Source organism: Lissotriton vulgaris, chromosome 11, assembly GCF_964263255.1.
Source record: "Lissotriton vulgaris chromosome 11, aLisVul1.2, whole genome shotgun sequence".
Taxonomy (NCBI): Eukaryota; Metazoa; Chordata; class Amphibia; order Caudata; family Salamandridae; genus Lissotriton; species Lissotriton vulgaris.
In genome coordinates this window covers 1051610200-1051623824 of record NC_141699.1, presented here as the reverse complement: position 1 = coordinate 1051623824, position 13625 = coordinate 1051610200, and the positions used below count along the sequence as shown (strand labels likewise).

General features: G+C 42.3%; 1 protein-coding gene across 19 annotated transcripts in view; it reads right to left on the bottom strand.

Moving 5' to 3' along the window:
- Positions 1-13625, bottom strand: part of TNIK (TRAF2 and NCK interacting kinase) — a 724668-nt gene that overhangs the window by 651866 nt on the left and 59177 nt on the right. The gene's annotated exons all lie outside the window — the stretch shown is intronic.

Here is a 13625-nt window from a genome sequence, read left to right as displayed (position 1 = left end):
CCAGGCATCCTTAGCGTTGTGGGGGCCGTTGGAGATTAAGCAAGCTATTGCCAAGAGTTGCAGAGTGGGACTCCATGATTGGAATAGGCACCGAGGCGAGAATTATCAGGTCCGTGGAATTTTGAGCCCAAGACCCGCCGAGGCGGGGAATTGAACCCTGGTCCCGGGCCAGACCTCTGCATCAGGGTCTGCCGCTCCAACCATTGAGCCACACTTCTCCACTGGAGTTTGGGTTCGAGCTTATCATAATACAAGTCAATCTACAAACAGGTGCTAAAGGTACACGAGTGAGTGTGCGTGCAAACAGTAGGAAAATCCGATTTTTTATTATTATTATTTTTTTTTTTAAAGCGAAATGCGAGCAGGCTACTTGAAACTGGTTAATTTAGACTGCTCAAGGTTCACTGGAAATACAAAGGAACATGACGTCTACGTGCCAACTCGCCTCACTTTTATGGTATGCTCTGACGTCTCCGCCAGATGTGAGGATTTTACAACCATTGTTACCAATTTAAAATAATAACAAAAAAAGTTTAAGTTAATGCACGCAGGGTTCAAAGACTCACCGATCGGAGCGCTTAAACTCCAGGAGGAGGATAAAAAGTGCGAAACCGCCACACAGGCCGCAGTACCTCCTAAACAATGTATGAAGACCTGAACCCTTCATATAGATTACACATGAATGGGACATTGGGCACCCCAAGAGTTTCTTTTGTTTATTGAGGGGGAATTTTTAGCAGTAGATAGAGCCAATACAATGGACGCCAACATTTCAGAGGGTTGTCATGGATATCGGTGAGGGCAAATCTAGGACACTATTAAGCGCACAGGAGGTTAGAGCAGGTGTAATGGGTCTAACTTGAAATAAGGACCCAGGTCCTGATGGGATTTCACCAGACCTCTATATTTCTAACCTGGACATCTGGCAACTATTAATGCTGCGGTCATAATTGGCTGCAAAGATACTTGGGCATTATCTACCATCGTCCCAGTTTTTAAAAAAGGAGATACGACAGCACTCATTATTATAGGCCAATCTCCCTTTTGAACTCGGTTGTAAGGGCGATGGGCCACATGGTCCTTGATAGGCTCACTTGCCGGGTAGATATTAATAATATTCACCAAGATCCAATATGGTTTTTAACCGGGTTGTTCAACGGTCCAGAGTTTAAATTTGTACATGCTCTTGGATAAGTACACAGTCGCCCGCACTGGCACCATTTACTTAGCTTTCATGGATCTGTCATCCGTGTTTGATCGGTTTAACAGATATAAGCTCTGGCAGATGATGCTTTCTATTGGCATCGCTAGAGACATTGTTCTGTTTTTAAAGGATCCCCCATAGAGACACTAAAGCTGTAGTACGCTATAAGGATCTCAAAGTATCCAGTGAGTTTTGTATGAAGAGCGGTGTCCGTCAAGGGTGTATCCTGGCCCCTTTTCTTTTTAATCTGTATATTAGTAACCAGGAGCAGGCCCTTTTGAAATTAAAATACTAACTTCCCTCAGGTGGGCAAGCAAAGTAGATCTGTCCTTCTGTATGCTGATGATGCTGTCCTCATGGCGAGGACAGAAAGGGGTTTACAATGCTTATTGAACTCCTTTGTACACTTCATGGAGGTTTTGGACCTGCTGGTCAATTACAGCAAATCATTTATCATGCAGGAGGGCCAGCATCCAGCTAAGCCCTGCACTTTTTTGGTGGGGGCCACTCAGGTGAAGTAGTGTGGCTCACTGGTTAGAGGCGGCAGACCCGAAAGCAGAGGACGGCCCGGGACCAGGGTTCGATTCCCGGCGCGGCAGGTTTCTGGACCAGGTTCAGCGGACTCGATAATTCTCTCGCCTCGGTGCCCACTCTGATCAGCGATCACACTCGGCAACTCTGGGCATTAGCTTGCCTCATCTTCACTAATGGCCCCACCAGACCGCCGGCGATGCCTGGTCTCACCCTGGAGATACCCATTAAGGGACCATCTCTCAGGGAAGCCAAGAAGGGTTTTGCAGCGGTCGAAGCGCCTTGGGACCCTACGGGTAAGTAGTGCGCTATATAAATGCCTATACATTTACATACATTTACATTTGCAGGTTCCAAAGACCAATGTATTTTCATATTTAGGGCTGGTGTTTGATGTTGCACCTGAATTGGTGCCCCTTGACAAGTTGAAAGAAAGGGGAGTTTGCAAGGGCTATTGCGTCCATCATTAATTTTGCCTCCAAACTAGGAAGTAAACTGATCGGGGCACTTTTGCAGATTTACAAAGCTAAATGTACATTGAAGGTCACCTACGGGAGTGAGAATTGGGGATATATCGACCACGATGTATTTCAATCTGTTTAAAACACTTTTCAGTGATGGATTCTCTGCTAACCCCAGTGTATTCCATCGTTTATAGCCCATGAAGAACTTGGGATGGCCTTCCTCTCACATGTGATGGCCCATCACCCATGGTCATTATGGATGATAATCTGGATGAAGAAGGGAGCCAACCTAAGTAAAGAAATTCTGAGGGATTGTCTTTCCCTTGATTATTCTAACCATATTTGCTGGTTAACCCTTTCGATGCTGATGACGAGCTCAGCTCGTCATGATGCACGGTTGAGCTGTGCTGATGACGAGCTGAGCTCGTCATGAAACAATGGGAAAGGTGGTGCCTGCAGCACAGCAGGGGAAAACACCTAGCAGCCAAGGTGTTAAGGTATATCAGAGAAAGTCTTTACTGCATGGGAAGGGAATTTATTACCATTTTATTTTCTCATCATTCCACCCTGAACAGAGTGCCAGGACGGCGCAAGGCCTGCTGAGTGACAATAGGGAAGAGTGGTGGGCAGAGGGCTGCCTTGCACTGTTTAAAGTGTGCATGTCTCTATGGTTGGCTGTCTTCGGACGGCCTGCCAGACATGTGCAATTTAAACCTCTCAACCAAGCTGCCTAAAGACAGCTGGGCTGAGTGTAAGTGCAGGCCTCCAGTGCACTGGGGAGTGCGGAGTGAGGCTGCTCCCTCCAATCAGAGCAATGCTCAAATACTGGTTAACCAAACAGCAGCAAAGGGTCTTGACTCTAATCAGTAAGGCTGAGCCAATATACAACAAACCAAATAACAATCCCAATACTGATAACCAATTGAAAACCATATTAGAAGACAGGACCAACAAAATAAATCAAGGGTACCATAAACATATTTCTATTCTCAATTTTATTTTTATATTTAGAATTTTTTTAATTGTTTTCAAAGAATGGACCACATTTTTCTTTTTTCAATCAAAATTATAATGAAATACAATTACAAATAATCACCACAGAGACACCACACCAACTTCACAACTCCATACATTCCATACACACTCATTTATAACCCATACAATGCTTCAAACATACAAAATATTCAAAATTTTCCCCAACAGGTTAAACCACCATAGTTTTGTTATTGAAGGGTAAAACCAAAGAAGGGGAAACGAAGAAGCAGCCAAACAAAGGTGAAAGTTCTCACTACAGTCTTTTTAAATGCACACAAAGCAATGACAATCCTAAATTGTAAAGTGAACCAGAATTATTTACAGTGCACCAAGACCAACATCATTTTACAACACGTTTGACACAAAACAACGCTAGGTCGACGTGTTTCGAACCCACTCATTAAAAGTGTTCTCTTCAGGACCAAAATATCTAAAAAAGAGAGAAAAACACAATCTCTTACTAACCAAGTCAAGATGTCTACACAATGCTCATAGACAAGGCTTCTCAAAACGCAGCCCACCCCAGTGTGGTTTTGATCCTCCTTAACCTCTCCGCAGCATTCGACAGTCTCCCACAACAGCATCATCAAAAGACTCTACAACACAGGCATACAGCAAGATGCCCACAAGTAGATCGCTCCTTTCCTTAAAGGACAGACACAGAGCCTCTGACTGCCTCCCTTCACCTCCACACCTAAAGACATAATTTGCAGCGTGCTACAAGGATCATCCTTCAGCCCCACCCTACTCAATATAGACATGACCCCCCTCTCGCAGACATCGTCCGATCCCATGGACTCAACATAATCTCCTATGCGGGCGACACTCAAAAGATAGTCTCGCTCACAGAGGATCCCTCCAATGCCAAAACCAACTTCTGCAATGCCATGACCAATGTAGCCAAATAAATGAGTGACAACTGCCTCCAACTCAACTCCGACAAAACTGAAGTACTGATCTTTGGGAAGAACACCTTGGCATGGGACGACAGGTGGTGGCATGCAAAACTCGGACCCATGCCCACACCGACCGACCAATTATGCAACCTCGGCATACTCCTCGACAGCCAACTGACCATGAAATGACAATTCAACGCAGTTGCCTTCTGCTGCTTCCATGTATGTCACATGCTCTGCAGAATCTTCAAATGGATCCCAATCAACACCAGAAAGACCATCACTGAGGCCCTCAACACCAGCCAACTCGACAACGGCAATGGCCTTTATAGCAGCATCTCCACCCACCTCCTCACAAGACTCTAGACCATACAGAACACTGCAGCCAGACTCATCCTGAATGAACTTGCATTGCCCCCCCCCCCCGGAGAGACCTCCCCTGGCTCCCCATCCAGAAAATATGCCAATTCAAAATCCTCATTCACACATACAACACCCTACATGACCTAGGACCTGCCTACCTCAACCATCAACTGAACTTCCACCAACCGGTTGGACAGCTGTGCTCCTCTTCACTCACCCTCACACATAGCCCTGCATCCATAGCAGTGGTGGTTGCTCCTTCTCCTACATCGCTGCCAAGACCTGGATTGACCTTCCCCCCAAGCTCCTTACAGCCCCCTCGTCGGCAGATTCAGAAAGAGACTCAAGACCTAGCTCTTTGACGGAGAAACAGCCCCAAATACCCCTTGGGGTGTGACAGTACTGCACTTTACAAATGCTGTTTGATTAATTGCTGTCATTGGACAGTGGTCTTACATTACATTCGACCCCTTGCGTACCTGAGCCTTACTTCTAGCTACTAAACAATATGCAGAATGTGTAACCTCTACTAAGGACTACACATTACATTTTTGGGTAGCATGGTTTCAATAGGGATACTTTCTAATTTTACAAGTCAATTATCACACAACCAGTCTAGCTCAAGATGACAAAACTCTACTGGTGAAGATCTTTTTTTACCTGTTAAATAGAGAACCTATTAAGAAAGGGGTTTGAGGGCAGTGTCCCTGAAGTAATCTACCATTGCATGTTGACAGTGAAGGATACTGATCCCAATCATGAACAACACTAAAACTCAGCTCCTCCCTAAAAACTACAAATGTCTTACACACGGATCCAGTGGTCACTTTACCAGCATTCCTTCACCATTATTTATTCTGCAAAACCTGTAGCAGCAGACATGCATCCTTTGGTACTTGAAAAAACAACCAAATATCTATGGATTGTGAGTCTTGCTGGATCATGCATACTTTCTCTTGTATTGGCACGTCACCAGATGCAACAGTAGCTTGTTCATTGAATCCACCACTTCGTCACACATCGTCTACAAATGCTTGGAAACCACCATATTTTAAGAAGTGCAACTCATATAAACACATGCTGTCAAGCAACTAATATTTTAAAATGTTTGCTCAGCTCTGCTCAATCCTTTCCTCTAGTCCAATAGCTTTCTCTCCTGCCACTGAGAATGTTGGCATAATCCACGACTCGATAAGATGGCTCCAAGACACCTGAAGGCAGTCAACACATCACATGTAGGAATCACAGAAAGTTCAATTAAGGTTTTGATTCTTCAGTGCTTGACAGAGTGTGTACTATTACTTTGGGAAACAGTGTCATGCAATGTACAGCCCATAAGAACCTTGATGAGTGCTGTACAAAAACATTATAGTACTTCTTGCTGTCTTTCTTTGCTCACATTCCCTGTTAACTAGCTATCATAAATGCACAATCTATGAAAAATTAAGTGCTTGCTTGCATTTTAGGAGACCAAAACCTTGAGCCTCGTTCTCATCTTTTCAAGCATCAACTACTGTTCTTCTCAATTTAGATTGTATTCTCTGTGTGCTTCTACTCTATCCATGTGCATCTGCACTTTGCCTTCTGCTGAAACTCCCATGATCACTTATGTTTCTTTCTCCTTTTTAGATTGGTTAGTTGCTTTACACCGCATCTATATTTTGAATTTTTTGTATTGATTTGGTACAGCTTTGATAGTCTCCTACCTGCTTGTAAGGACAAAAATCCACAACATCTTGGGCAGCCGGCACCTCCTAATTCTTTTCCACTTTGTCTCGAGGTTACCCCCTGTACATTTTTTTTAAATTTTTCAAAAACCTTTATTGACAAGATTACATAGACAGGTTACATACTTGCACCGAATCAAAGCACCATATACATGAATTCGAATGAATAGGACGAGGCTGACCAGTGGTACAGAACTACCCCATGTACATTTAGCTTTTTAAACTACTGAGTTATCACTAACCCCTCCAGAACCATCAAATTACATTGTTCCTCTCTGGATCACTCAATCGAGTCCTTAGAAGGGATTCTCACACGGCCATGCTTTATCCCAAGTGGGTGTCATTATAGGTTGCTCTTGATACATCTCACCGGCTGATGGCAGCTGGTTTGTGGTTTTTGGTATGCTTAGGTCCACCAGGAAAACAACATCCTGGTCTCCCCCGTAAAGTGAATGTCAGAGGCTTGGAACATGGACTCATTTGTGTGCATACCTAGTCAATTAAGTATAATGTTCCTGAACATTATGTAAGTAAAAGATCTTTAGTGTGCATGAATTATGATATAGGGCTTTACAAACATTAACGCTCTGCTAATTTCAACGACACCTCTAAATGGTTGCACATATATCATACCATAAGATTGGTGTTTGTAAGTTGGAGGGAGAGGGTTGCCACCAGAGGACAACCTTCCCCCACTATATCACTCATTTATTTCCTTGGGTCAGTTGGACTAGAGACCCAACAAATTGAAAGAGTTACATTATTTGCTCTTCAAGAGCATTACTGGTTCTCGTGCACACTGCTGGTCAAGTCCCACCCATGTTCTATTTATGTGCTACTCCCTCAAGTTAATAGATGCATAATGATACATATCTTTCACTATTATCACATGCTATTGAAAGCTTCCCTAGTGCAATATTTAGAGATGAATGTATGCATGTTAAATACTTGTTCATGTTTCTCCTTTTTTGATAGGAGTCACATAAATAGGATATATGTGGTCTGAGTTTCTGCTTTCTAACAGTAAAAGCTACCACTTGGCTGCTATTACATTATATTTTGGTTTAATATTTTACTTTGTTTATATTTACTCTGACTTGAATTAATACGCAGGGATCAAATTGCTTCATGGCGTTCATTTGTCGTTTATCATGTAAGAATTACTGTCGCATTTGTATGATGAGGTAATAGACAGAAAAGACATTTTGTGATTTCTTCCCCTTCATTATCAATTTAATTAAATTGTATATGATTTACGAATAGGGCATAAAGAACTTCTCAAAATCAGAAAAATACGAAACATGTTACAGCGGACCGAAAGTGTACGTTCCTAGGTCGATGGTTTACTGCATGTTTTGAAAGGTGATAGTGCACTGATAGTGGTTTTGGGCCTTGAAGATCGCGAGGTTGAAAGGGGGTGCAGAATAAAGGAGTGTGAGTGCTTTGTTGTAGCCAGAGATATGACGATAGATAGATAGATAGATAGAGAATATATATATATATATCAAAAGTCCTGACACTCCAAATCCGAGGAGGGATTGTTCGCAGGCGCAGACCACAACAGGAATTGCTTCAAAGAGGTACGTGAGCTGGATTCAAGGTTTCATCATATGATTTATTCTCCACCCAAAACTAAAACAGACAAGTGTCCACTTCAGATGCGTTTCGATCGCCTCCTTGATCTTGATATACATATATACATATTTTCAGCACGAGTTTCAATAACAATGCGCTCTCGGTAGGTCATGAAAAAAGCAGGTGTTTATTTTAAATGGTAACGCATTTCGAGAGACTCAGCTCCCTTGTTCACACACCGAGCATGAGTGACATAGTGCAATTCATAGACTACTTTCAATATGCATAGAAAGAGGACTGCATACATTCGGTACTAGCCGCCATCTTTACACATGTTTTTGACCACCTGGCTGTGGTCTTTCTAAAGAGTTTGGTTTCTAATGAGTTGTTTGCTGCTGTGACTTTAATGTCCAGTAATTCGATCTCATCTCTGCTCATGTTGTGTGTGAGTTCTATATTGTATTCATTCTGGTTCGATGATTCTACAAATTCCTCAGCCTCTTGCTCATTGCCATGCCAGATTATAAATAGGTCGTCTATGTAGCGCAACCATGTAATCACTTTAGAAAAGTGGGCATTGTGTCTGTTATCCCTTTCTATCTCTTCCTCCCACGGTCCCAAGAACAAATTCGCAAAGCTTGGAGTGAAGTTCGTGCCCATACAAGTACCAGTGGTCTGTTTATATAGGTCACCATTAAACATAAATACATTGTTTTGGAGGCATATGTCTATCATGTTCGCTAACATTCTAGTATGCTCCAAGTACATTATATTCCTTTCTGCTAGGTAGTGCATGCACGCTCTTATGCCCCGTTTGTGGTCAAGGATTGTGTAGATAATGTGTACGTATGTCATTTTAATCATATTCTCTTGTCTTCTCTTTATCTCACAGGAGGGAAGGAAGTGGCCCATCGTTAGAACCACAAGCACAGTCACGGGCCACCTAACCTTTTCTTCAATAAACACTACTTGGAGAGCACCAAGAAAGGACTAGATAAGAGACTTTTCACCTTATTCACTTTTATCACGTTTTTATCACTCTCACTGTCTGTTTTGTTTTTACGGAGTGCTACTTAGACGATCTGCTTTGTACTGGAAAGTGTTAATCTATTTAGAAGTAACGTCATGGCCACTTGGCGCTACGATCGTATGTAGCAAAGACAGACTGCCATTCTGTGCCCCCATCCTACCACTAGGTGAGAGCATCCAACAAACGAACGGCTGTATAGTCACGAGAGGAAACATGAACTGCTATCTAGAATAAGTACGAACAGGAGGTGCCTTTGGCTACAAATCAGATAGGTACACTATGTAGAATGGCCAGGATTGAAAGTATATGACCTAACCGGATTTTAATATTGCCCTTGATTGGTCGATACAGGAAATGTAACAAGAATATGCAAATGTCAAAAGCATGTTTAAAGATGACGGCTACTACCGAATGTATGCAGTCCTCTTTCTATGCATTTGGAAAGTCGTCTATGAATTGCACTATGTCACTCACGCTCGGTGTGTGAACAAGGGAGCTGAGTCTCTTGAAACGCGTTACCATTTCAAATAAACACCTGCTTTTTTCACGACCTACCGAGAGCGCATTGTTATTGAAACTCGTGCTGAAAATTGGATTGTCGTCCGTGGCTCTGCCGGTGTTCGTGCGCCACCAGACAAAGGGCAGTTCTTCCGGGAGGAGCTGCAAACGGAATTTATATACATATATACATACACACATATAAACATACATACATACATACATAAATAAATAAAACAAAGTGGCACTCGCCAATGTGTAGTTATAGTTATGTTAGAGTTTCCATAGGAATGACATGGTTTGTTTCATCAATAACTTTGGTGCACTTTAACAAATTTGCAAAAAACCTTTCCATTTTGAAGGTTTATCAAACAGCGCCAAGAGTAAGGGGAGGGATCCCAAAAGTGCAATTTCCTGCATAAATTCTCATAAGAAAGTTTTCTCTCCGATACAAAAAAATTGCAGAACTGAATAAAAACCAAATTTTTCAAAAAACTAGAACTTTACTCTTGCTATGAGTGATGTTATATGTGAAGTCATAAGCTGTGCATGACCAGGGTGTAAGTTATAGTTAATTTGCTAAACTATAACTGACCAACTTATGTGTTTTTTCATTTTTAAAATATTGTTTCTTATCTCATTTTAACCCCATCATTAGTTAAACCCTTGTTTTTTCAGTGAATTTCTGTGATTAATTTATAATATAAGTTTTATTACCATACTTAATTATAACCTCATCACTATTTCAGTATATATATATATATATATATATATATATATATATATATATATATATATATATATATCTCATACCACGCCTACTCACAGGATCAAAAGAAGACACTGCACACTCCGAAATCTTTTGAAGCCTCTTTTAATGATGTCAATATGCGCGGTGCTGGCAGTCCATGAATCTCTATGGCATACGCGTTTCAGCCTTCACTGGCCTTCATCTGTGCCGGTTCCATGGGCTCCACGCTGCGACAGGGGGTCAGACTGAATGCAGCCAATAAAAGTTCAGTCCCTAGTTGAATGTTAATACGCCTCTCCTAATAAAGGTGCACCAACTTCACGCTCTCACTCCCACGAGCAGGTGCATGCTGGCAGTTGCAGTCCGGTTGGGCAACTGTACAGTGACAGAACTGCTCCAAACATCAAAGGATGTCCCCAATTAGTGGACATGGGCCACACACCAGCTCTAGTGCCCGGGGCAATGAATTAGAAAGTTATTCGCCGATTCCTTAATCAGGCAAGCTGTGTTTGCCATACCCTTCTCAACGATTCTGCACGCTCACTAAGCGAGCACAACAATATACTTGCAAAGCGACTTTATCGCACATAAGCTATTAAAAAATAAATAATAATTGGGAAACAACATTAGGAAGAGACTATTTGCCCACAACTACTATTTTGCCACTTGGCCCTTGATGGCTGATCTCCATGCTCTCTACTGGAGTGCAGAAGGAATCATTGCACAAACATCAGGTTTGCCAGAACTGCTGCAGAGGACAAAAGAATTGTAGTTCGCCATGTCTCTGCAGAGACAACTGAAAGTAGTGGAGAGTGTGTGTGTTTAATGCCACAGTGCAACACATTCTTTTAATGCTCTTCCTAGGTCCGACAAGACTCTGGAGGAACGTTTGGGTGGCAAGGAGGGGGGGGGGGGGGGACTGGTTAAGCCACCTCTTTCCCACCCTTTGTTTTTCAATGCTGTGCTGCCACAGATTGAATAACAGGTACCGGAATGCCCAGATCATTAATGCAGTTTTCATCATAAACATCACTTGTATTAATATGGAAGGATATGTGGTCTAGAGGCTAAATTGCAAACCATGCAACATCAAGAACCAGAACCAGAACCTAGAACCTAGGCTACATTAATTCAACAATAACAGCCAGATGGAGGCCAAAATCTTTACATCTTCCAGTGCCAAATTGTAAATGGACCTTATGCAAAAATACGTAACAAAAATCTGAATGGTACATTTACATCTTCCAAGCACATCCTGACTTCTGTAATCTGTTTTGAACTAGACACCACCAAAATACTCTACATGAAGTTCCTCCTTATATAATATGCATAGTCTCTCAAGAGATTTAGAGTTATGTCTTTGTTCTGTCAAATGCCTGTAAAGAAATGGACCTTCTCTCTTTATCTGCTGATAGCAAGCAGACAGTTTCACAATGCAAGATTTGTAATAATGAGTTCAACCCCCCTGAATGAAAATTCTTTCAGAAGACCCTTGCAGATCCTGTCTGCATTAGCATTCCTTTCAAATAGATCTTAGTTTGTTTCATTAAAATGCATGGATCGCCACAACCTAACAGCAAGGCCTTAGGGAGTCTTAATCAGCTATCAGAGATGCATGGGGTGATGAAACAATGCTCTGGGGTTATCGGTGTCCTATAGGTCTGCATTATGCATACAGCACCATATGAACAGCGAAGTGTTAATACATTTCCTGAACCCAAAGCAGCTTTCTAAATTGGTATTTATCAGTTTGTTGGGGAAAAAAATTGGTACAGGCCTTTTCAATTCACACAGCGAGCGGACAATTGAGAGATAAAGTTCTAATGGCACAAAAGGCAACAAAAGAGGGTGAAAGCAATTGTGATATTAGGGCTGATTAGGAATTAAAAACAAGAAGGAGAGGACAAATGAGGACAAAAGGTGGATCCTAGGAGCAGGAGAAAGTATTCTTTAACTGTTTACTGAATAAGTGCTGGTCACAATGATCTGTACTGTTTTTTTTTCATAAGAGTACAAAGCCAAATTGTGCCCAATCCGACTATTTAAGAGAAGCATAAGCTCAATTGTGTGTTTATGGAGCTGTTCCGTTTGTATTGCAGTGTGTAGCCAGACATGGGAACTTCCATATTTATTGATGTGTATGGAGGATTAAAAAATTCTCCGATAACGATTCAACAGAGATGGGAAACCCATAGGAGAAGCAGTACCAGGATTGAAGTAAACTCAGAGATACATCATGTACTAAGGGTACCAGCTGAGGAGACCGCCGCCTGGGATGTTACAGGTCTTTGAGATTCTTAGAAAGTCTTTGAAAGTAATATGTAAAATTTCAAAATGGGACAGAATAAATATGTTGATCTGTATTGGGCCTTAGGTTACCTAAAGGCAGTAGTATCACCTGTTCAGTGCCCTTTCCTGCCATCTTCATGTTATCCAAGTCTTTTTTCTTGTTAAGGTCGAGCATTCGAGACCTGTTGTAATTTCTCATGTTGGCTTAAAGCCATTCCCCTGCTTTTGATTGGTTTGTTTTGTTGCCCTTTAAAAATCCTTGAGTGCTAGTGGTCAACCCTGCCTCTTTGTGCCTCCTTTTCCCCTTCTGTTCCTCCCATGCAGCAGTGACTCAGTACTGTCTCATTCCACTATGGCTCTTTATGTGTTCTTGGGGGGACTATTTTCTTGGTTTCCTGGTCTGTTACTGTTTGCCTGTGTTCAGCTTTGGAGGCAAAGCTGCTTATATATCATTACCCCCTTCCCTTTATGCCACAATTGTGTCAGTAGTGCCTTCCTCTGTTCCTCCCACTCTGTTGATTATATTTATTCAGCCTTTTTGCACTTTTCGATGTGTACGGCAGTTGGGCTTTTTTGGTAGGATATTTAGATCATTTTGGGCGTTCATTTTGGGTTTTCTTTTAAGGGAGATTGGACTTTTTTATATCCTCTTGCTGGGCCGGTCAAAAGATGATGCGCATTACATCCGGTTCAAAGGTCAGTCCACTAGTGGTCAGGTGGCTAAAAACAAGTGTTACATTGTTTCCTCTCTAACTTATGTGAAATATCAGATGTTGCAATGACTTTTATTTTTACCTTTCCAAGGCCCATTTTGCCACAAGCATCGCTGCAAACGCTATAAATATAGCATTTGTCAATGCTCTTGTCAAGTGTCTGTGGAAGCTTCAGTCCTGCGCCATGAAGGTCCCACCCATATCTCGGAGTCTCAATGGACACGCCGTCGCTTTCTTCTAGACCTGTCCAGCCTCACTGTTCAACTCTCCGCATCCTGCTGGGAAGCCACCGCATCCGCCCCAGTTAGAAGGAAATGAAATTTCAGTCATTTTTGGGAGGGGGCGGAGAAAGGAGGCGACCCTCGATGCCACTACATTTTTTATTTTGGAATTCAGTCCTGGCAGCAGTCGCAAGCTTGCTGTGTTAAGCAAGCTGCATGCACAATCTCAAAACAGCATTGGCAGTGTTCTCTGAATAGCGAGCCTTCTTCAACCACCATGGAACTGTCTATTTTGTCCGCTGTAACTTTCCTTCTGCAGCAGGCGACC